We start from the raw sequence: 26,228 nt of genomic DNA on the forward strand, positions 1-26,228 counted from the left end.
TCTTCACTCTATTCCTCAGGGTAAAAATTAATGACGAATGGAAAGAAAAGGGAAGTGACTGCTCTTGGAAAGGAAACCAATAAATAATCATTCAAAACAGAAAAGCCTACATTAATTGATGTCTTGCAAGACACTAGGAACAAGAAAATGATGTTATCTCTTAGCTATATTTATTGTTGCCCACTGAGATGAAACTAATCACTTATAAAACTACCTGATTTGTTTCAGGCTGAAAGTCCAGCATGGTCTCCAAATGATTTAAGACACAATCCGCCTAGAGTCATCTATCTTTATGTGTCAATAACACTAATAACACCTCATGAAAGAACACTTGAAATAATTCTAATGTTGCTTCATCTGCCCAAGGTCAATGACCTGGGATCACAGCAGCAAAAGCACAAGGAATAATTTTATGAGAGATTTATGGTCTCTCTTGCTTGTAAGAATTCATAAATGGAAAATGAATTTGCATAGGTGCTCTATGTCAATGTCCAGAGAGCACTTATATTCAACATATGTGTTCAATATTCAATAGTGCAGTTAGTTGGAATTGGAAATCTATCAAACTTGACTAGGATTTACCAGTGAAGAGAAATGTACATAACTTAAAGATAAGGCCCGTTGGGAACTCATATTAGCACAACTTTGTAGCATGAAGCAAGGCATATGTCTATGCCCATAAGAGATTTGGAATAAAAATTAGCTGAAATTTCACTTTTGCTTTATAACTTAATTCATGACATCTTTTATTTGGGCAAGGGCTGCTTTTGTTGAAAAGGCTGATAAAATGCTATTATATTTAAAAATGATTAATTTTCTGATAATCTTGTTCTAAATCATAATGCAACTGATTTTTTACCATAATACTGGTGTAGTTGTTACAATTAAATTGGATTGATAATACCGATATCAGTGATCAGATGTAAAGGGAGATTTAATTAAAACCTCTGCAAAATGTTCTTCTATTGGAAGCTGGTTCAATAGAGAAGCAACTAAATTTAGTTAACAATTAAATAATTATTTCTTAGTTAATCTATTTATATCATTGCCAGGATTCAAATTTAGTAGTGAAAGGAAGCAAAAAAAAGTTGTCACATTTTGCAAGATTACAAACAAGTTTGGGTTGGAATATTGGAAATGGAAATATTTCTTTGAAGAAAATATACTTCATTGAATAATACAAATAATAAGTATTTCGATTGTTCTTTGCCTTTTTTATTTTATAAAAGGTATAAAAATGCAGAAAATATAATAATGGACAGTTTATAATTTTAAAAGTTTGAACATGAGTCAAAGTGGAGAATGTATAAGATGAAGTTACCTTATAGCTGGATTGGGGCAGCTCTATGCTCATTTTTGGAGATGCTTGGAATTCTGGCACTGGCCCTTAGCCAAGATGAGGGTGAGATGTGCTAACTAGTGATTGAGAATATGCAGTTTAAATTTCAAAATTATCCAAGAAACACCAGGGACTAGCCTTTCTGTATTATTTTAGATATATGAAATGATGACTAACATCTGGTTTTACCAATTTTAAAGCCTGGCTTGGCTATCTGACCAGTGAGGAGTAAAAGATCCCATTGGACATTTTTTTCTCAGGCTCTCCTGAAGCTAAGATTCCTAAGGCATATCTTGGCATTTCATAATCTGGTGATGAATCACATCTTGCGTGACTAAGAAAGGCCCCCATGGGGCTACATGTGAAAATCTCTCAGATTCCAGTGCAGCTTCACTCTTTTTCTCCTTCTCAAATCCATCCTTTGCCTTTCTTAAGAGCTTTACATGGCTCAGTACACACTGAGAAATCTGAGTCCTTTCAGTTATCCCATCCAATGTAATCAACACACATTAGTACAATTATCTCTATGAAAAATTTTTGTACTGTATACAATTACATCTATCAATACTTTATCGTTTCTGATTTTATTAATATTAGTAATAGCTCATGTTCATTGTATGCTTATTATGTGTCAGACACAGTTCTAGATACTTTAAAAGATATTAATTCATTTAATCTTCAAGACAATATTGCATGCAGGTAGAAATTTTTTTTATCATTCTCAATTATCACATGAGGAAACTGAAGTGCCGAAGTCCTTGGGAAGTTAGTTCTTCCTAGGTCACTCTTATTAGTTAAGATATGAACCAATGCAGTTAGGTCCTAAAGTCTATATACTTCCCCACTGTTTTTGTTGCCTAATATGATATTCTGGTATCAGAATTAGAAAGTTTTCTTAACCCAGCATTATAAAAAATAATTGTATATATATTTTCTTTTATCCTATTCATTTTCTCTATCTTAAATGATGTGCAATTTTTAAAAATATTTTGTATTTTATACACCACTTTATTTTGATTTCATCTTTTCCTTTACACAGAAAACCTTTTTCTGTCCCATAATCTCCTTTAATTTAATTCCACTTGCTAATTAGGACTCTTTTCTCCCCTTAGCAGTCTGAGCTCAATGTCCCTATTATATGTTCTAGTGACAAACTCTGTTCTCATACTTTAAAATGCATACTGATAGATTTTAATCTTTTTTCCTAATATGGATAGATTTTCCTAATGTATATTTTAACTCCAAAATGTAAGCTCCTGAGATCAGGATTATGCCTTACTTTTTACATCTGCAGGCCCCCCAAAATTTCTGAGACAAGATTTATATTTTTGTGAAAACAGTTCTATCCTTTTGACAAGTTTTGCTGTTTACATTTATTATTTGGTCATTTACTTTCCTAGATTTATGCTCAATCAAATAATAGCACTGGATTACATCTGCTTTTCTTTATGAGGATACCAACCTCTGAACCATCAACATTCACTTCACTTTTTTCAGTGAAACAAATGTGGTATGTGATAATATATAAAAATAATTATCCTAAAAGGTTAAACAAGACATAAATTGATATTTAGTATATGTTAAAATTGAAAGTTTTTAGGAGGAAAAAAACAGATTCCACAGGCCCACCTTTGGGAAAATGCCGAGCTTCCTTTTCTGTTCTGAACTCTCAGAAGCATTTTTTTGTTCATTCCAAGAATAAAAACTTCGAATTTCTTAAAAAATATTGTCAATAATTTCCTCCTTGAGAAAGGTCAGATGAGAATCTTAATGAATATAATTAGTGTCATTTATTAAGTATGCTTTGCTTTAGAATGCTAGTTCTTAATAAGTTAGCGATAACCTTAGATGGCATTCAATCAGGAAGATAAAGCAATTCTGATGTGGTTTAAGAATCAATAAACCAGTGAGATTTTAGACCCTGAGGTCTTATGTAATGTTCTCACAGTAGATGGGCCATTCAGCATGGAGCAGTCCCAGTTTGAGTTAGGACTGCAATTCTTACTTTACTGTATTCATTCTATCTGGATAGGACCCAATCCTATTCTGTTCACTTTGACTCTAATGGAAGCCACAAAGTGGCCAAGGAAGCATGGCCAAATCATGTCCAAGAGGAGCCATTAGCATAACACTTATCTCTATTTGGGCCAATAAGAAAAAATACTTAGATCATAAGAGTTTTCTATCCTACTTCAGGTGAGAGAATGGTGCCACCTCTGTCTTACCCTTTGTACCCATAGTAGGCCCATTTGTGTTTTAATTTTTGTTTATTTATTTTTAAATCTTGATGGTTCCTTAGTAAGAATTTAACTATTATAGGGGCCATCCTTAGAATTTGATAACTTCGTTTTTAGTATTTCTTACTTTTTAAAATTCCTCTTACTCCCTTTCCCTCAGTGTTTATCCCTACTTCGATAAGGTTTTTCTGGACATACACATCTGGATTTGTTTAAGTTGTGTTAGGATGCCTGACCTCACTTATGGGAAGATGACCATCATACCATTAAATATTCCTGCTCATGAGGTCTAGCAGTGTTGGAGCTTCTTCCCTCAGTAAATACAGGATTCCACTGCATAGCTTAACTTTCACCTACAAAATAATCCATTTTAGAGCTGGGCTTTTTTATCCTATGATCCCAAGTGCTTTTGTTCTTAAATCCCATCTCCTAAAACATTTCTACAGTTTGGGACTCTGCTGGCTTTATTTTAAACTCACATCTACCTATCTGTCAGTGTAAATCTCTTTCAAGAGCACTTACTTTCCTTGCCAGAGGTCCAAGTTTTTGACTCTCAATCTTCCTCTGCAACTCATCCATCCAGATTGTCCCTTGCCACCGTTACTGAATCAATGTGAGATCCTCAGGAGCAGCATGACAAAATCCTCTTTGTATGCTACTTCTGATTATCCTTCCTCTTTCTGTGCTCATCTGGCCTCGTACAGCAGTAACACATTTTTTCTGGAGTAACTTGAGATATTCTTTGGACTCACTTATAGATAGATGAGTTATAAGGCACACCAGTGGAAGAAGGCTCTTTCTCTGGCCTGGCCATCAAGTGTCCCTCAAAGGATATCTAAAAATGTGAGTCTAGGACAATTCTCATTACCAAGAAAAGGGTAGAGTTTCAGGTCAGCTGAGACTTGAATTTAATTGCTCAAATATATTTCTCTGTGACTTTGCCAGCCTCTGGACTAATACACAAGAAGAGAGCTTTATTCTTTCATTACATTTCTGAGCAAGATGTGAATAAGAAGGAAGCTTCACTAAAATCCCCATAGTAATTCAGAAGTTAATAATTTGTAAATAGATTCTGGAGCCACCAATTCTGAGTCCCCCAACCCATGTTGTTATCTGTGGGGACCTTTATGAAGTACATCTAGGACCTTAGGGGGTCACTGTAGGAGAAGGAAGATTCATTCTGATGAAATTTCATGCCCTGAAGTCTTTGCCACAATTCCAAGGAGAGAGTTTTAGAAAACTTGCTCTCCAATCTAGAGATTAGAATGGAATTAACTCAGTTTCCTTGTGATAAGAATGCATGAGTTTACTAATGCTTGCTTTCTCTCTTGACCTTCGTCCCTCCCCTCACACACACAAAAAAGCAGACATTTGTAAAGACTCACTACATTCTGCTAAGCACTCTTGACTGATATCATTAATACTTCTGTTTTAAAGATGAGGAAACTGATGCTCATGGAGAGAATGTCTCCATTGTATCAAATTCTAATTTAGAATATAAAATGATCATCATCAAGAAGTTAAAAGTAGATTTTATAATGGAATTTTCTTTTCACATTAGAGCACTTCAAAGTACTACATTAGATGTGAGGGAAAAAATAATTACCATTATAAAAGAATTCAGGATCATGAGATAAATTTCACTTTGTGCTTGTCCTTTTTTAGCTCCTGTCCTAGCAAATATATCTGGATTCCAATGAATAGACTTGAAAGAAATTTATAAACTTTTACTTGATTAGTAAACTTTCCAGGGAAAGGATTAGAGCATATTTTTTTCTTCAGTAATGATAAAAAATTAGGCAAAGAGGAGGTAAGACATCCCAATTTATTGTCTTCTCATGACTCCGAAATTTAATCAGTATTAAATTTGAAAATTAGCATGTTTCCTGTTCCCAGTCCATGACCATGAGTGGCACCATTTGCCAAAATTTAGGGAGATTCAGTTCATGAATATCATTACCTCTGTTAAATATGACTGTGCAGTGCCCAGAAGAAAATGACATTGAATGAGCTGAAAAGATTATGATTCTACTCTACTTACCAAAGTGTTTCAGTGTGACAAATCCGATGATTGTATAAGCAGCATTAATAACTGCCTGCCCTCCCCACCTCAGTTCAATTTCCTACACTGTCTGCTGAGTTTACAGGTTCCACAACAGACTCTGCTTTAGGTTAAACCGCCCATGATTCTACTTGTACTTCAGTCAGACAATAAGCTGAGGCAATCAAGGAATCATTATCTTGGGTAGCCTTGTGTCCAATGTCTGAAATGTTTTTCCTTTATTTTATCTAATTTTATTATTATTTCAGGCAGGAGGAGAAATCTAGTTCCTCTTACTCTATCATGACTAAAAGTAGAGGTTTTATTTCTTTTTCATCTTAGAAAAAGAAAAAACAATGAGAAAATTAAAATTTACATTAAATTTTATATTCATATTAAACCTGGCAGTTTCATTTGGTCTTTGTGTTACAAGTCACTTAGGAGTTATCTTGAGATAAAAGTCTAAGTTTCTTAATGCAGTAGTAGCATCGTTTTCTTTTCAGAGTATGGAAATTAGCATAACATATCTAATTAAACATATTCAGAGTTTCTAATATCTAGTTTTAACCACAATGAATGGTCAAGTGTTCTAAAGAATCCAGCAGGACAAACTGTATGTTGAAAATAATTAAGAACAAGAGAATAATAAGAAAATTATTTAATTGTCAAGTCTAAGTACAAACTCTTCATCAAATAAATTATGAGGCAAAATCCTTGGCAACCTAATCGAACATGAGAAGTTGCAAAAAAAAAATTATTGAGTGTTCTGAAATACAAAATTGTATTCATTATTATGTAAAATAAATTGCATTGTAAATGGAAATGAAATATTAGCTAATAACATAGTGAAAATGTCATAATTAACAATACATTTAAATATGACAAAAAAACAAGTAAAACAGATTAAGAGCCCAGAAGCAGACCCATACATAGAGGGTCTGCCCAGAAGCAGACCCATACATTGACCCCTACATACAATGATTGTGACATGGGTTACATTGCAGTGTTGTTGGGAAAGGAATGTCTTTTTAATAAGTTGTACTGGGTTAATTAGATGTCTACCTGGAAGATGTTTAAAATCTTCAGAGAGATAAAGGGAAAAATAATATCCATAAAAATAAGATAAACAAGAAAATGTGAAAAAAAATCTCAAATAAAGCCCATATGTATTTGTTTACTTATTTATTCCATACTTATGTAAAAAAATAAATATGAAAAAAGAAAACACTAAAATTATATAAAAGATAGACTTAAAAATTCCAATATAAGTCCAAGAATAGTTCCAAGAATGGAAAAGCAGAGTTTTCAGGGTTAAGCTAAAGATTTCCAGAAAGAAAGAAAATTGTGAGTTTTGCAAGAACACACCAAGTAATAAGAAATTGATGTGTGTGAGTGAACTCTCAGAGTCTACTTTGAATGTTTACATGACAAGGGAATTAATTTTTTAAAGAGTAGGCACAATGTGTAAGAAATCCTCAGAAGGAAAGAGAAACCTGAAAAAACATTAATACCTGAGCAAAAATCAGAGCTTAAAAATCCTATGACATAAAGGCAAGCTGGGGCAAAGCAATTTCAGAAGCTAGGGAATTAAAATCCGACTTTTGTCTTTTAATCTATATGCACACATCTGCTAAATGTTGAGCAAATGCTATAGCGGTACCATGGGAAACTGTCAATATTGATATTGCTTATAGATAAAAGGAACTCACAATGTAAAAACAGACTAAGCAAACCAACTTAACTACATCAAAGAATTCCAATTAAATCATTTTTGAGAACTCTGCCACATGACTAACTCTTTACCATGCCTTTGAATAAATGTATTATTAAATCTGTGTCATTCATTTAATTATATATTATTTGATTAAAAAAAGATATGTTTATATTTAGTTTCTTGATCACATTATTTCAGATCACAACTTATAAAATGATATCATCTTGCTGAGAGAGTTCAAACAGTACAGTGTGTTTAAACAGAGTTTTCTTTCTATCATTTAGTCTGATATTTCAGAAGGAAATTGTCTACAAATAATATTTTTCTTCATGTAAATTGTCATTATCATATCTTTATTGCTGTTATGTTTTCACTATATTTACAGACTGCCAATTGGGTAAAACAACATTTTACTGTCTTAGAAAAACAGCCACTTCAAGTATAGGCAGCTCTCACTTTGAATGGTAGTGTGGGACAGTGAAAACAATTATGCCAGTTGAAAATACGATAAGCAAATTTAGATAATAAAAAAACTTACAATAATTCCATTAACTTCAAAATTAACTTTGTCCAAACATTAAGAACTCTTTTACCATAAGCTATAAGTATATAGAAAAATAAAACTAGTAAAATTACTTTTTTTAATATACTGTAATTAAAAACATTAGAAATGGATAAATAAGAATTTTATCAAATCATTCTAATGGTTAAACTTTTTCTTTTGAATAATCAGGAATGATAAAGGCAACAAAGACTAAAAAAAATGAAAAAAAAATTAAAAGTCCAAGGATTGGATTGTCTGCAAAGGGAAGAGAACTTGTGTTTGGTCTTGGGTTAACTTGAAAATTCTTTCATTCTCAGTTTCAACTTCCCAATGTTAAATGTGCTCCATGTTGCCTGTTAAACATTTTTAACATGAAGATCCATCCTCTGAAATATTATAGAATTATTTTTTAAAACTTTCACTCATTTGTGTCTAGAATGTTTACACTTGAATTATGAGATTTTTTTAAATCATGGCACTGCAATTATTAATCGATAGTATTCCCCAATTAGAGTAACTCACATGCAAATATAGTTAAGTTGAAGACTATTGTCCCAGTTATCAAAGGCACTAATAAATTGTGAAAGAATTAAATAAAAACTCAAAGCATGATATTGCACTTAGAGAACAGCTAGATTGTTTATGTTTGAGAGTAGTTAAAGGTAACAATAATGAACCACAAGATGGCCCATTTCTTTATGTTGAATTATAAAAAAAGTATTCACTTTTCTCTTCTAAATTTGGAGTTTCCATGACTTAACCAATATTAATAGTCATGCTGCTAAATTCAGAATCATTGCAATTCTCTATCTCATCTGAAAAGAAAGAAAATTTGTATTTATAATATCAGTATCATACAGATATTTTACTTATGGATGATTTAATTGTGTTCCTCACCTATTCATGTATATGTTTAGATTGGTGTGCATGTCAAATCTGGTTACTATTCACCTCTGACTTAAGAAACTTTATATTTATTCTGACAATGATACAAATGATTACGTCAACTGGGGCATACACAGCTATTAACTTTATGACTCCTAATTTCAAAGTCAGCAAGTTTTTAGTTTGTTTTTCAATTTTCAGATAGATTTACAATTTATCCGAGTAAGATTAGGGATTACTATGTTTAGACAATAAAAATATAATCAATATTGTTTATTAATGGATTGCAGAAAAAATTAAATTATAAAAATATATAAATGCCCTTTGCAAACTTAGTACACAAATATTATTATCATAAGTATTTCTATATAATTAAAACTGTTAAAATACTTTTTCTTAATGAGATTTTATTTCTATATTTTAAAATATAACAAGAATGCACAATATTTTTCATAATTTTAAACTACCTGGTTTATGACATGACATAAAATTTAATATGTTTTGATGTAATTTGCATTCAAATGAAAAGTTTTCAAAAACATTTACCTATTAGTTTATTAATATTAAAATTTGTTCATTGGTTTCAATAGAAATTTAAAATAGAATATTCTCTTTAGAAAGACTCATAGTTCACTAGCTTTAACCTTGACACAAATGGAATCTCATAAGAATGATAACCTTTTCTTCTTATATCCTGTTTTATTAATAGTGAAATTCTCTCTTTCAAATTAGAATTTCAATTTCACAAGTTCTAGCTGAGCTTGTATTTTCATCATCAGCTAAAATTTTAGTATCAAATTATTACCAAGAAATCATTTAATTAAAATCTACTTTCAAATTGTGTAATTTAAAAAAGATAATTTACTGTTTTTTCTTTACTCAGAATGGATTTATTTCACGTATACTAGATATCCTTTGGTGATGACATATTAAAGAAAGTTGTGAAGGGATTCTTTTTTTATGTGTCCAGAATTTGTTTTCAGTGAATATCACAGAACTATGGTTATTTGGCTCACTACAAAATCACAATATCTGACTTCTTTGCAGCAAGCATTACATCTCTGAAATCTTTTATTTTCCTCCTGATATTTTGACGATTCCTTTCTTGAATTCTCTTAGCAGCTCTTTCAAATTTAACTATTGCATTTTTTCACAACCTTGTTTCTAAATCAAATATTTCCAACACAACTATAAACTCATTTAATTTTCACAATAAACTTGTAAGATGATTCTCTTTTTAATCTTGTTTTAGAGATGAACAAAACTGAGGCACAGTGAGGCTAAATTAACTGCCCAAAGTCACATACCTAATAAGAGCAGATCTGGAATTTGAAGCCAGTTTGCTTGGCTCTAGAATCTGTGATTTTCCCCATGACGTTATAATACTAGACTTCATAAGCAAATCAGTCCCTATGATATATATAACAAGAATCTTCCCAATCATTATGTGTTAAATCATTAATTTTAATGGGTGAATTGTCAAGGAAAAAAAATTCTGTAGGGAGAGAAAAAATAAGAGACTAGAAAATGTAACAACCCATCTAGCTTACATCAAAACAAACTGCAATTGAGTTCACTGGGTAAAATAGCATGCCAATATTAAGAATAAGTTACTGAAAGTAAAAAAACAATTGCTAATTGGTTAATATTTCCTGAGAGATTGTTTTTATAGAAAACATTGTAATATTAATGAAGATGATTCAATGTTGGTTTTACATTTTTTAAATTTTAACATTTCAATTTGCCGTTATCAGTACACTTGTAGAGAACTACTAGATGCATCCTTTACAAATATGAATTAATTCAATTCTAATAGGTTATTTTTTAAATTCTTATTTTATTGATGAAAAACTGAGGTAAAATAACTTGCTTGATTATCACAGCTAGTAAATTCTGGAGGCAGAATTCAGTCTCAGCAGCCTGTATTAGTATCTGTACTTTATGTGCCATGCTATTTAAATAAGAATCTTGTGTATAATAATGAGTAGATTATCATAAGAAAATAAAAATATTTAGTTCCTGAGAAACATTGAGGATTCTAACTGTGTTTCCTAAATAACATCATGCTTCTTTACTGAACAGTTTTGTGGTTTTTTTTGCTAGCTGGTTTATACTCTAGCATTAGAGGTCTCACCTTGCTCATTTTTTCTTATGTTGTATGAATGTAGAAAGTGATTTGGATGCAAGGAGTTTTTTTAGAGACATAAATATAATAATGTCAGTAACTAGTTTTCTCACAATTCTCCTTAGTCTGCTAGTGAATATTTTAAAATGTAAGAAATAGAGTGTTTTGGGTAAAGGTTTTAGATACAGGCTGGAATATTTGATTTGCCAGTGTCTACCACAGTAAAGCAAAATAAAATGAATAAACAAACAAAATCTCTTTCGTAGGATGTAAAAACAGCCAAGAAAGACTGTTCCCTTTGTTTAAGATCAATGCCATGTGAAGTCTGTATAACTTTGTTGTAAGCATTAAGACAGATGGGAGAGAACGCATTTAAATTTCAAAAAAAACATTTGCCTTGCAAGGAATTTTCTCAGGATAATTTGTTTCATATCTAAATTATAAAAGGCTCAAGAATAAGCATTGCAATTGCCATTTATATCACAAAGAAAAATGCAGTTTTGAGCAGTTTACATTAGTTCCATTTCTTCATTTTTTTGAATCATCCTCTTCTTTGAACTATTATTCAAATATGGTGTTGCTTTTTGTACTTTGTGGGGTATTTTTCGCATTGGCTAATGATGAAAAGTTGCCATTGTCTTTCATCCTTATCATCATATTCACTGTTCTTAGTTGGATGTTTTTTGGATGACACTTTGTCCTGCAGAGAGCTGCGGGACTCCATTAGATCCAGTCAGGCATCTGAGCCTAATTAACAAAGTTCTAACTACTCTGCTTATCATAGATTTGGTAAATTAAGGTGTTTACTTCTAAGTCATTCAGGATTGAATATTTTTAAATGGAATATTACTAATGATCACAAAGCATATTTCATATTTGTATTATGTATGTAATGAAGAGAAATAGAATGTGACTGATTTTGTAAGAACCAGAGAATTAATGCAGACTGCCCATGATTCTGCAGAGATAGCCTGCCGTTTATAAAGTTACCATTGGAATAGTGTAAACTATTAAACTTTGAACTCCTAACAGTTGAATTGTACAAGAAAGAAAAAGTCCTGAACGATGGTGATTAGCCAGAGAAGAGCAATCAGCATTCTTGAGACCATCTGGTTTCGAACAGCAGCTTCTATGTGGTCACATCAAGTATCATCACCACAGTAGGAATAAAAACTCTGGTTAATGTAAGCAGAAAAGAAATTTACTGAAAGACTATCTGGTCTCTCTCACAATCAGGTGAAGGCTGCAGTACCCAGCTTGAGAAAAGGGCAAAAAGTAAAAAAGGTTAAGCACACAGGCCCAAAGCCTCTTTCACTTAACAATGATGCTCACAACACCACCAACACAGGAGTCTTCATAATAAATCTTCCTCTGGACTCATTCCTACCATTGCTATTGTCAGCGTAAGAAACACCCAAAATTGTAGAGAATTTTAATGAGTTTATTTGAGCCATACTGATGACAATTGCTGGAAAGCAAAATCTCAATGGATTGAGGAAATGCTCTGGAGAATGGCAGTTTTTGCAGTTTATTTTCTACATTAGAATCAGAGGAGGACATGTAGAGAGTGTGACATGAAATTCATTGGTGGGTAGATTAGGGGGGTGGGAGAAAGCAAAGTGGGGAAATCTCTTGTATTGGATAAAAGGTAAAATGGAGAAACGCATACTTCTTTTACATTGATTGGCACAGGACGGTTAATGATTAACATTTAAAACACATAGAGAGGGTATTTGGGGAATGAGATACCAAGGAGGGACTCTGTGGTCTTCTGCTCTGCTGTGGTGGGTTGTGCCCTGAGGGGTCCAGAAAAAGGGGACTATCCTGATTTTCCAATGGTATGTTATTTTAGATGTAAAAAGACAATAGACAAGCTCACTTAAGATAAAGATTGACCTTTGTCAAAGAAGCTACAGGCCTAGGTTGTGACTACCTGCTATGACCCACTTTAAAAAATTTTTATGGTCAGACCATCCTGTGTGGTTAATTTTGGTCTCTGAGTTTGTAGGGCCCGCCTTGCTATACTCCCTCGAGTTTGTCAGATGTAGTATATGGTGCCTTTTTCGTCCACACTATGAATAATTTCTTACCTATCCTACCATTTTTGTCTTATTTTCTCAAGAATCAAAATCCAGGCAGGATTAAGTCACAGCCTGAACTCTAGTTATCAAGGGACAGGAAGAGAGAAGGGCTGGAGCTGCAGTCTCATGGACCATGCCTCCCCAAAAGATACTCATGGCGAGGAATTTACCAAAGACAAGAAGAGTCAAAAGACAATGGCCCACTTCAATCGTTATTACCATATTCATAGTACATGTTGCAAAGAATGATCAGTTAACAAACAAGTCGGGTTCTAATTCAAACTCAGTATTTACCAATCTCATGATCTTGGCTAAGGAAGTTACTTCTCTGGGCCTTTGTTTTCCATGAGGATAATAAATATTGAGTCAATTGTAACCAGCATGCCATCAGATGACTGGTTGAGCCACATAAAAAAGTTTTGCTGTTGACATATTGAAAACTCATTAGCAGTAATATCCCAATCATCCTTGTTGAGCTCAGAAGCCACTTCCATCTCGGTGGAAGGATCACTTTGTATATGTGGTAGCTGGGGGAAGAGACTGACTGGCTTTGACAAGAGAAGGACATTTTGTCAACCAGATTATTGGATAAACTTGGGCCAAAACGGTTCAGCACTAAAAATGGAATAATTTCTGAGCCTGTCTCACAAGGCTCTGTAATTCACCTGGATATATTGCCTCAGGACCCTCTGGAGATGGCATCAAGGGAGGTTTATGATATAGTCCTTGCTATCAACTGAACTGTGTTCCTCCCAAATTTATGATAAAATCCTAAGCGTTAGTACCTGAGAATATGACTGTACTTGGAGACAGGGCCGTGAAAAAGGTGATTAAGGTAAAAGGAGACCTTAATCCAATCTGACTGATGTCTTTATAAGAAGAGGAATTTTTAAGGCATAAAGAGACAACAGGGGAGTGTGAGGACCAAGGGACAATCATGTGAAGAACAAGCAAAGAGCAGCCAACTGCGAGGCAAGGAATGAGGCCTCAGGAGAAATCAAGCCTGCCGATCCCTCTTTCTTGGGCTTTAACCTCCAGAACTGTAAGAAATAAATTTCTATTGTTGAAACAACCTTGTGTAGTATTTTGAATGACATCCCTGTATTAGCTTTGTACTACTGCAATAACAAATTAAACTTAGTGGCTTAAAAGAACACAAACTTATTTTCTTATAGTTCTATAGGTTGGATGTCCAAAATAGATCTTATTGTGCTAAAATCAAGTGTTGGTAGGGCTGCATTACTTTCTGGATGCTCTAGGGGGAAATCTGTCCTAGCTTTTTCTAACTTCTAGCAGGCACCCACAGCCTTTAGTCTGTGGCCTTCTTTCTTCATTGCCAAGCCAGCAACCTTGTATCTCCCCCAGCATTCTTCCATCAGCCCATCACTTTTCTGAGTCCCTGCTACCTTCCTCTCCTACTTTTAAGGATCCTGGTTATTACATTGATCCCACTCAGATAATACAAAATAACCTCCCTATTTTAATGTCAGGTAATTAGCAACCTTAATTACATGTACAACTTTAATTCCCCTTTGCTCTATGAAAGGACAGTGTTCTGGGAATTAGGATATGAATATCTTTCTGGGGAAAAGCATTATTCTTGCCATAAGTCCTATCTCTAGGTTGCTAGGTTGTTCCTCAAGGGGCCCATCACTCAAAATGTAGTGGATTTTTAAAAAATATCAGAATTCTGGAACTGTGTAAGATATTAAAATCCCCATAATAATGAGACTTAGGTTTCTGTCTACCAGACCCAGAAATTTTCTGCTAATAAATCGAGTGGCTCCTTAAGAGGCCACCTAACATTTCTAGACAATAAATATTTATTTCATTCTTAGACAATTAATGTGAAGAATTAACTCTCTGTCCTTTCACAAATCTCCTGCAGGGCTATCCATTTACCAGACCTAATTGAAAGCCAGAGCTCAAGAGAGCCATTTATTTTAGTCCAAAAAAGTTAACCTATTGGGGAAAATAGAAGGTAGAAAGAGATGGAGAGTGGAGAGTAGATCTGGCATAGCAAATGAAAAAATGTCAAGCCCACCATCTGTCACCATCAAATCCATTATCAAGTCCTATTCAATTTCCTTTTTAATATCTCTATCCACTTCTTCCCATTACCACTGACACCACTCAAGTCCAAACTGCCATCAACCTTTCCCTACACAAGTACATTAACTTCCTAACTAGTCTACTTACCCTCGATCTAACTTCCCACCTCCTATTTATTCTCCACATTGCATTGCAAATACTCAACTTTAAAAATCCAAATGGGTCTCCTTCATCCTACTTCAAAATCATTAATGTCTTTCCACTATTTATAAGATAAAATCTTCTCAATCGTTTGGCCTCCTAGCTAACTCTCAGCCTTATCTGGAACCTTACTTGCCACCTTTTGCTTTTTTTACCCTAGCTGCATTGGCCTTTCTTTGGTCTTTGATGCTTTTTCATGTTCTTGCCTTCTTCAGGCATTTGGATGTACTATTTCCTCCACCCAGAATGTTCTCTTTCTTTTCAGCAATTCAACTTCCACTTCTCTGGATGGTAAGTATCCTTTTCTGAGTTCCTGGACTAAGTGTACAGTATGTCTTAAAACCACTATCCTGGTTTTACTATCTTTTCTGTGCTCTTGAGGAGATGCCAGGAACATTTGTCAGAATCATCTTCCCTTTGTGGTTTCTGTTCAGAGTTCATCAATAGCGGTGCTCTCAAGAAATTTGGAAGGCAAAAGAGAAAGAGCCCTTTATTCTCTGAAAGCCATTGCAGGCAGATCAAACAGCAAAAGCCAGATCTGAAATTTGGAAGCACTCCTGGAAATCATCAGCAGTAGTTTCTGAAGACATTATGAGAGAAAATAAAGAAGTATAGATAAGTAATTGTGTATGTTCATGAAAGCTAAGTGTCCATGTGGCATAGTGGAAAGAACATTATAGAATATAGATTTTAGTTCATGCTGTGTCACTCTGTCACTGTCCAGGTGACTCTAGATAAGTTTTTTGAAGAGTCTTTAAGTTCTCTCATCTTAAAATGAAGAAGTTTTGCTATAAGAATGATATGGAGCATGTGAAATTGCCATAAAATAAATGGTATCCACTTTGCTACAATTCCCTTGGCTATAGTTTAAGTCCTGTTCTCTTCCTGAGCCTCTAGGCTGACATCCCATAATGATTCCAGAAGACTTCTGAGTAGGAATTCGCTTAATGAATTTTGTTCAAGCTTAACACTTTTATCAGTTTTAAGCTTATTTAAACTACATGGTTCCGTTTCTTTCACTCTGAAACCACACTTCCCTAAGCTCAGTAAAATGTGCGGTCATGTTTTCAAAGTATCACTTAAAATAAGCTCACATTTACTTTTTTCTTAACTGGCATTTTTTGTGTCTTTTAAGTAAGACATGGATCACAAGGAAAGGGTGAATTGTTAGTGTTGCTTCAGGCAGACAGCTGAGCTTGCAAGAAAACTAGTGACTCATCTTTTGTGTGTACTCTACCCTCTCCACTTCCCTAACTGTCCAAGGAGTGTGACTTTTAGGGCCTAGTGTACACTTTCCTGTCTTTTAGTATGCTTTGTAATTTCATGTTGAAAGTGAGAAATGATATATCAGGTAATAGGAACTGAGGTAATTAGGCCTCAGGGTGAGATTTCATGATAACCTGGCTAGGAGTTCGACTGTGTTTAACGTTTGCTGTAGCTGTGGCTGTCAGAAGTGAAAATTTCCTCTAGTGTCCTTATTTTCGTCTCCTCTGTTGTCATGTGAATTTCTCTACTAACTTCCTTTAAAAAACAACTTTGCAACCCTGTCAGCTCTAATCTACTGTTATCATACTGGAGCCCTCTTAATGGGGTGGTAAGCTATGAGGAAGGGGAAATGTTCTATAATTTTGGGATTAAATTTCAGTCCTTTAGTGGGCCCAAGTCCCCGGGCTATGACTTTCACAGTTCCTCTTTTCTTCACCGCCCCCATTAGGGAGGACAAGACTGAAGCTGGAAGTGGGTAACTACCCTTCAGCTGCCTCAGTGCGATGAGTCTTTTTACCGGGGAGGAAGACATTTTTATGGAGAATGCTCTGGTTGTATTTAAGTCATGACTTCTTCTCCCCTCTATCAGAGGCACGTGATGATTTTTTTTTTTTTTTTTTTTGGCTCTTCACTGTAAGGACCTGGTGTGATTTCTGAAGATAAAGTCTACAAAAGTTTGGGATCCCCCTAAGACTGCAGCCCCCCAGGAGTCTCCCACTCTTCACATTAATCCTCACTCAGCCTTGAGCAATTCAGCAAAAATGATTATTTAAGTGTTCTCACCAGTTTATGCTCTGTCAGCAGCTTCTGCTTCAGGTAAACTGACCTTACCTGTGAGTCTCTGTAGTCACTTCTCAAAGATTTGGGTGGTAGTTTGCTCTGACACCCCAATTCTCTAATGGCTCCAAGAAAAATTGTTGCTTTTCAGTTTGTTCGGCTAATTTTTCTTGTTATATGGAAGTGAATGATGACTTCCAAGCTCTTCAGATGTTGGGGCTGGAAGTAGAAGTCTTCCATGTACTGTCTTTTAGAAACCAAAATTCTGGTAAAGTGCACTGATTCTCAAAGGAAAATAAATACTCATATCGGTCCCTCCACTTCTCTTGAGTGTTAATGTATTGTTTTATTATAATTTTCTGTCAAGACAGAAACATAAATTTAAACCTAAATTCTGTAGGTCTATAATTTCTAACCAACTTTCAAAATATGATGTATTTGAAAATTTAAAAAATCCTACAGAAATACTAAAAGTTTAATAAAAAAACATCAATATAAAATTGTACGGGTGAACCAAAACATTTTCTTTTTTTTTTTTAGGTGAGGCAACCTTTGGTTGACTTTGCAGATTACAAGGACCTCGTCAGCTTACAATCCCTTATTTTTTTATTTTTTGAAGCCTACAGCACCTGGTCTTCCTAGGTGGTTTCCCATCCAAGTGCTAACCAGGCCTGAACCTGCTTAGTTTCTGAGATCAGACAGAATCCGGCTTGTTCAGGGTGACATGGCCATAGACTGAACCAAAACATTTTTGATAGGCTTAATAGAAGGAAGATATTGCTTAGTTCTGATACTATATTTAGTTTGTTTTTGTATTTTAACTTTAATAATACTTTTATAGGAAACTTCTATTTATATAAGATTATATAAAATGTTACTGATAACATCAAGGTTTTTCTATTTATAATCATCAAATAAAAGCTAGAATATCGATATCAATTTTAATGACTTATATTTTGATAGTTATATAAATGTCTTCTATTCACATAGATGTGTTCATCATAGCATTAATAAAATTCGTATTTAAATCACTAGTTATTGCTTTGTTCAGAATATTAAAAAACATTATCCGTAAATTTATCACATAAATATTTGGTATCATTAGCTTATAATTAATGACCTGTTGCAATTTTAAACATACAAAAGTATCTCTTAATGAGGGTAAATATATCTTCCTTTGAGTTCAGCATGCATGCTTTCACCACAGTAAGCCCTATGAGACTCAAGTCAGTTCTTCAAACTCATTTTTCTATTTGAGTTACGAAACATATTTGCACACTGGGCATGATGTCATAAATAGCCTTCATTCTAGACACATATGTCCGTAGGCAACAAAAATAAAGTCATTGGACTCCCATGGCAGTAACTGATAGTAAAACTACTATTCAGATGATCTGGAATGTGCCCATGTTTGTGGTTTGTTTTTCAATATAACATTTCTGATGGAGACCCCTGATAATATATACACTAATCTTAAATTGAAAACAATGTATATTTTGTCAAGTTTTGAAATCTGACTTAACTGGGTTTGCATACCAGCGCCAATGCCTCATAGCTCCATGATCTTGACACATTCACTTAATATCTCTAAACCTCATTTTCTTAATCAGGAAAATGACCTGGCAAAGTTACTGTGAAATCAAATGAAACAATGACTATAAAGTCTCAACTCCTGAGACATTTCCTCTGTTCTTTCAATTACTCATTAGATTAACTTGAATATACTTTCTATTCTTAGTAAAGCATCCTACATGTAGTAAGACCTAACAGATAATCATGTGATATAATACATTATATGTTATTTATAAACACACACAAAGAGATAGGGGGCTTTTTTTTTTTAATGAACAACTAGATTTTTGAAGAATGTGGAAGTAATCATATAGAGAAGTGGTTAGCATTGTGGAAGTAAAGATATATACATAATAATATTACAGAGACATTCTAGAAATATAATCTACTCTGACAGAAATAAACCTCATTAGGATAGAGTTTTAGAAAGTTGGTGTCTTAGCTTGTTATTCCCAGTGTGATTTTCCTAATCATGTTGTGTTGACAAAAGTATTCACATTTAAAGATGTTTAAACTCCAGATTTTTTAAAGACCCCCAAAAGACCATATTTTGCAAGATATATATATATATATATGTATATAATGTATACATAAACAATTATAAAGGAAATAGAGCGAGTCCTGATGTTAGTCTAAGTTTCTCTTCACTAAGAATTTGGTGATAAACAGTGTGGTTAAGAAATGGTCTAATAACTTTCATGCAGGTCCAGCCCACATCCACCTTAGTAATCTTCTTGTCTAAAGCTACTTGGCTATAACTCTCACTGCTGCTTCAGTGCCTCTGTTACTATGACCATTACTGTTAATCTTTAAGAATGTCTGGGTGATACTGTTACTTTCTGACTCTCAAACACAGTACCCTGTTCCTGTATTCTTTCTACCAGGCATATTGTTTTCTGAAATAATAGTGTTCTCTGGTGCTTGAGCACATAGCAAAATTATTTTGGCCATTTATGATAGGAAATCTCATTCCTCCCTGTTTAGAGTACTAAGAAGTGCCTGTGGAATATAAACCAAACACCTTCCCCCAGAAGAATTAGATCTAAAATTCAGCTCATTAATATAAAGTATGTAAAATGCTTTTTATGTGCATTATACTGGAATTTGTTGAATGTGATCAAATAAATGAGATGAGAGGTGTAAACTCTGACAAGGTGGTAGGTGAAGGACATTTCTTTCCTCTGACTCCATGCCTGAGACTCCTTTCCTCCACTCTACTTCTGGGGAAATAAACAACTATTAGGTGCTCAAAAGAGATTTGTAGATAATGCTAACATCAGTATAGATAGAGCTGAAGTGAGCATTATTAGATTATTACTTTTACTTAGTAAGTATCCATATTGTTTCCTCGTGTTTTGTGTTTGAAGCTAGAGATAAGAGATATGGGAAAAAAGATTAAGAAAAACAAATCACTTAAACATGGAGTTTTTCCTCAAACTTATTTAGTAAAAGAGAAGAGATAATGAGAATCAATATAAGATAATGAGATTAATAGAAGATAATAAATAATGGGAACATATAGAAGGCATATATATCTTATAAAAAGAGAAAAAGGAATCTGTCACATATCATGTACCTTATTATAATAACCTCGTTTCTTTTTCTCTTTTTCTTTTGTAATGTTCTAGATGGAAAGAGGAATGTTATCAGACAAATTTAGATTTTGCAGACTTGTGCTCTTGAGAGAGTACTATTGAAACACATTGTTAAGAAAGATTTTCAACACTCAGTATGTCATTTCCTTTCTTCATGTATCAGATGCTGAAATACTATGTAATAAAGATTTTAGGTTTCAACTGTAAAGAGAAGGAAGTGGATGAATCAGTTCAGCCGTCTTTAGGACAAACGGTAAAATATGATTATTTTAATGTTTTTCCAAAATTTTTTCTATCGATTGTATGTGTCTACTTTCTGTGTGAATCTGTGATATATTCAATATTTTGTGGTAGAATTTTTAAATCCTATTTCTAATAATTTGATTGGGTTGTTTCAATGTTAAAAAATAGACAATTTTGTTTTTGTTAGGTTTTCTGTGAATGTAAAATGTGTATGTTCATAGGTACACATGAAATATACTAAATATTTTGTAGGTTAAACTAACAATAAATTTTTGGCATATAATTGTGCTTATTTTGATTTAAAATAATGGCTTTAAAAGATGAAAAAATAAAAATATTGGTTTTATTCACAATATGATTAAACATATTTTAATTAGTTTAATTTCCTTGATTTTCATATTATACATTTGGTTTTAACTTAATACATTTCATTACCTTTACTTGCTAGTATAGGAAATATTGATTGTGCATCTATATATGCACATCACTGAACTATGTGAGGAAGAGATACAAAAAGTAAAATAGTCACTGTCTTTAGAAAGTTCATGATATAAATCACATATATAATTTGAGTGTCTTAATATAATATAAAATAATATGTAAATATATAATTTGAGTATCTTAAGTAGTGTAAAAGTGCTATAGATAACTACTATGGAAATATAGGAAAGGTCAAAATCACTTCAGAAGAAGAAGGGACTATTAAACAAATCTTCATGAATTTGTTAGAATTTAGGTTCATCTTGAAGAATGGGTAAGATTTATTCAGCATAGAATGGGACCATGAGAGAATAGTGATGGAAAAGTCATAGAAATCTAATTTTAAATGTTTTAAGAAGTAGTTAGGAGCCAATAATCAGGAAGTACATTGCCTACTTTCAAATCCAAGCTTCCCTGTTCCCTAGTTCTGTAACATTATCTGATTAAATATTTTAGGTCTTGGTTTCCTAGCCTTGTAAAATGGAGACAGTACTGCTATATACCTCATGGAGATGCTGTGAAGATAAAATAAGTTCATATTTAAAAAACTGGTATTTAAAAATAATGATGATTCTTTTATTGATGGTTGCCTGTATACCAGTCAATTTATAAGAATTATTTTTAATCCTCATAATCATTCTTTAAATTGATATTGTGATCATATTTTACATATATAAAGAAACTGCTATCACATATGTTATTTGTCAAAGGTCATATAGCTAGGAAATGGCACAGCCAATAGTAAAACCTAGACTTCAGATTCAAAAATTGTTGTTCTCTCTCCCTCGCTACCAAGAATAGGCATCATAAGTTTCAGGCACAATATGGATGTTTCCATTTCTTACTTAATCCCTTTTATGGATACATTCCTTAACTGTAGAGCTATTGGTTTCACAAATATGTTAATTTTATTTTCATTTTATGTACATTTTAACTGTTCATGCAAAATCAAATTTTTTATTTTTATAAATTAAGAAAGGTTACAAAGTTATTATTTACTTCAAATCTTACAAACAAAATTAACCTTAAGAGTTTGATGACAAATCTGAATGGGGATCTGCCTTGGAATGAAGAATGTGCATAAAATATATTTTGCATATAAAGAGTTTATTCATATCTATATAAAGAAAGATCCTCTGGGCATGTATAGACAATTGATATGAATAAACAAAACCCAAGAAGAAAAAGAAATAATTACATGGAAATATTTCTTCCATGCTAATAACAAAAAATAAATACAAACCTCCTTTAAGTATTATTTAACTCTTTTTGAAATCTAAATTATTCTAAAATAAGCATTATTACTGAATAGTGGTAAATTTGGTTTAAAACTGCCATATTTACATATGACTAAAATTTTTGTAAATTTGAATGATCTTTTAAAAGAGTGGTGAGGCAAGAAGGTGTCAGCAGATAGAAAGAATTTTAAAATAGTTTTCCCGTTACTGGTAGTTTAACATATGGTGAAGAGTCCTAAAGAAACATCTCAAAAGAAAATAAATAAATTGTGGAAATATTTACTTTATCATCTATATTAGCAAAATATTGCCTTCCAAAGAAGAGGGAGAAAATTGTAAAAAAATTACATCATAGGAAAATGGTTACATAAATAAAATACGTATATTTGATGAGTTATTATGTAGCCCATCATTTTAAATCTAAAAATATTGATACAATTTTAAGGAGAATGTATAAGACCAAATGATAATGTACACAATGAATCAACTATGTGACATGGATATGTAGGTACAAAGACTCAAATTTCATATAAAAAAAGAAAGTATTTTTCTTATATTTGAGCAATGAGACAATATTTACCCCAATTTGTCCTAATATTATCACAATTTTTTATAATAAAAACAGGGAAAACATAAAGGGTATATTTCCAAACAAATTTTGAAATTCTTTCATATGGTTTTCCTGTTGTTACTTCTGTAAACTTTTCACATACTTTATAAACAGCTGATATTGCAGAGATGTGTTTCACTTCTCATGAGAATATACTTTTAATAGATTATACAAACTCAGAAGGTTTTACAGTCCCTTGTCAGTGCATTGACATTTGTTTGGAATTGTAACTTTATGTGAAGTTACTTTTTCTCTTAACTTTGTAAATGACATTTAAAGGCACATTTGAATTGTGCAGATCGTTCTCTGGCTACTATCAAAACTTCACATGTATCTGTTCTTTAACATTAGTAAAAACTGCAATAATAATTCAAGTAAAGAACTGAAGTAATCTAGTAAGTCTAATGAATGCCTTCGAGGCAAAATGGGAGCATTGAGGGTGAAATTTTTTGGTTCAGTTTCCTATTAATACACAATTCAGAGAAAAACCTCTTATTTCCCAATGTCTAACAGCTTTTTAAAATTTCCACATTAGTGAAATACAAACTTTTCCTGAGGTATAATACCAGATAAGAAACCCAGTCATTTTGCAAAAAATGTTGTCTTCCATTTACTTATGAAATTTCTTAAATTGTATTTATATATGTAATGGGCACCTGTTAAGTGCCAGAAACTTTCTGGTCATTGAACCAAAGAGATGAAAACTCCTGCATCCTGGATCTAACTTGTTGGTGGAAGGAGACAGACAACAGACAAGATAAATAAGGAAAAGTTATTTCAAATAAGATAGTGATAAGTTTTGGAAGAAAAATAAAAATCAAGCCCGGAAGGAGTAGAAAAAGTGAAAGAAGTAGGTTGTAATTTTAAATTTGAAGCTCAAAAAATGTCTGTCTGAAAACATGGTTTTTTAATCAGGACCCGAATGAGATGGGAATGTGTTCAGAGGTTTTGAGCAGTGGAGTGACATGATCTGACTTATTTTGTAAGAGGAACACTCTAGAGGCAGTGTGGAGAATGAATGAATGAATGAATAAATAAATAAAATAGAAGGAGTGAGAATGAAGCAGAGAGACCATTTATGGAGCTAGTTCAGGTAAGAAAGACGGAGGAGCTCAAACTAGGATGGTAGTAGGGAAGGTGATGAGAAGCAGTCAGTTTCTTCATAGCTTTAAAACAAAACCAACAAGATCTGATAATAGAGTAGATGTGGAGAATGAAATAGAGAAGACCCCTGGATTTGGGCAGTATAGAAAATTCAAGTAGTGATGTTAGGCAGTTACATATACAGGTCTGGAATTAAGGGGAGCGATCTGAGCAGGAGATACAGATATGAGTCATCAGCCTTACAGACTGTATTTAAATCAGACAAGCTAGTGAGAACAACAAGGGAGTACATAAAGATAGAAAGAGGACAAGAAGTGAGACCTGGCACAACCCAATGCTAATGAGTTGGGAGATGAAGAAGAATAAGCAGGGAAAAATAAAACTACTCAATGTACTATCATAATGCAAATCTTCAGTATCTCTTCTCAATAGAAAAGCATGAGTATGACCAGATTTCTGGTATACATTCAAGGCCTTTCATTTTTATACATTTACTGTTTCTTGATCTCTCAAGAATCTGCTTCTGTCTCTATTATACAATTAAAACAGCTCAAATTTCATGTAGCAAGTTATGAACATCTTTGCATGCCTTGAAATTCTTTTTTCTTTTCCATGGTCCTGACTTGTTCTACCACAGCAGGACAGGTTCTTCTTTATCTTAAATACTAATTCTTCTTCCTTTACTTGCCCATTAAGTGCGAGTTTATGTCCTTCATATTTTTCGTGAAAAATATTTTGTTTGATTATTTTTCCTATTTATTAAGTGCTACATTTTGATGATTGTTTATCAATTCTTTTCATTTCCTTCTCTTTCTTAATACCTCTTGGTTTCTGCCTTTAATTGCCAACCCCACTGCTACTAGCCAAGATGACTGGCTGGGGTAGAGAAAAATGAACTGAAATAAAAAAATTGGGGATAGAGTGGAAGGAGTGGCTCTGAGAAAGTCAGGAGTTGCTGTGCAATCAGATATGGGTCTACCTGGGGGTGAGATTGGTCTGTAATGAACCCTTGAACTCTGGTTAAGTGACCATGTTTTGCTACCATCTCTATATTGCCTTTATATCTGGCTCTATCATGTATGTCTCACTACACAAAAAATAGAAACAAATTATAAATGATTATAATAAACAGATGATAAAAATGGACGATATGCCAACATCGAAAAATCTGGAAAAATAAAAGTTAGGTTGATGTGGAAAATACAACCTTGTACTAGTTGTAGTACACAAAAAAATTATTCTGAGGCATGGGAGCTGAACTGAATATATTGGCTTTGTCAGTGCGTATGCAGTAGTTCAAGCTATGGAAATAAATGAGATTCTCAGAAAGAATATGAAAACTGAGAACAAAAGAAAGTAATGACAGAAAATGCCAGTAATCCTATGACAGCACCATCTATTTTAATCAATCCCTGTTATACACTGTCCCCATAATCAAGCTAAACTTTCCATGGTGCACTGAGGGCAATGTTTTTCATTTTTCCTTTCACTCAACGGACTTTAGTGTCCACCTTCCTTCCAGTGCTCTAGATCTGTCAGGGTTTTTATATAGCTGATATACAGTTAGTTAGGGTAATCCACTTGAGGACATTTATTAGAGGTTTTTCTTTTTTTTAAATTTTAACAAATTTACACAAAGAAATCATAGTTTGAAATGCAGTAACCTACAAAATTTTTATTATCATCTATACATGTCCAAAACAGATAGCTCAAAGCTTAGAGGCCTAAAGAAAAACATATTTGAGCTTGACCTCTTTTTCAAGTGAAAAGGAAATAATCAAAATATTTAATGGACACATAAATATTTTGTTTCTAGTAGTATAAACCAGGCCACTACCGCCAAAGCAAAGAATAATTTTTAAATTTAATTTGTGTAGGTACATTTTCTTCATTATTTTTTTAACATTTCCTAAAGTCAAAGACCATATTTCATGATCATTTGGGGCATTGAGGCGGTTGTGCATCGATTGTTCTTGGTGAGAAATGTAGTGATATGGTTGTTTAAGAGCGTTCCCTCCTATCTCTATCAGGATCTGATGTTTAAATTATATTGCGGTATTAGCTAAAATAATAAAAATAAAACAGGAATCCAGATAGATGTTTTCAAAGTGCCCAGTCTCTTCA

At 33.1% G+C, this 26,228-nt stretch overlaps 1 protein-coding gene and 1 pseudogene across 8 annotated transcripts in view; one reads left to right on the forward strand and one right to left on the reverse strand.

The window, feature by feature from the left end:
- Window positions 1-17,879: 17,879 nt before the first annotated feature.
- Window positions 17,880-17,998, reverse strand: LOC120583913 (uncharacterized; annotated as a pseudogene).
- A 2,553-nt stretch (window positions 17,999-20,551) lies between these two features.
- Window positions 20,552-26,228, forward strand: part of MSR1 (macrophage scavenger receptor 1) — a 72,826-nt gene continuing 67,149 nt past the window's right edge. For 6 of the 8 annotated variants that reach the window (XM_039839328.1, XM_039839326.1, XM_039839324.1 and 3 more), the window contains exon 1: window positions 20,552-20,682. The gene's annotated coding sequence lies outside the window, so the exon portion shown is untranslated. The remainder of the gene's footprint in view (window positions 20,683-26,228) is intronic. The other 2 variants (XM_039839325.1, XM_039839327.1) reach the window with 2 other exon arrangements.

Source organism: Pteropus medius, unplaced genomic scaffold, assembly GCF_902729225.1.
Source record: "Pteropus medius unplaced genomic scaffold, Ma_sr-lr_union100, whole genome shotgun sequence".
Classification (NCBI taxonomy): domain Eukaryota; kingdom Metazoa; phylum Chordata; class Mammalia; order Chiroptera; family Pteropodidae; genus Pteropus; species Pteropus medius.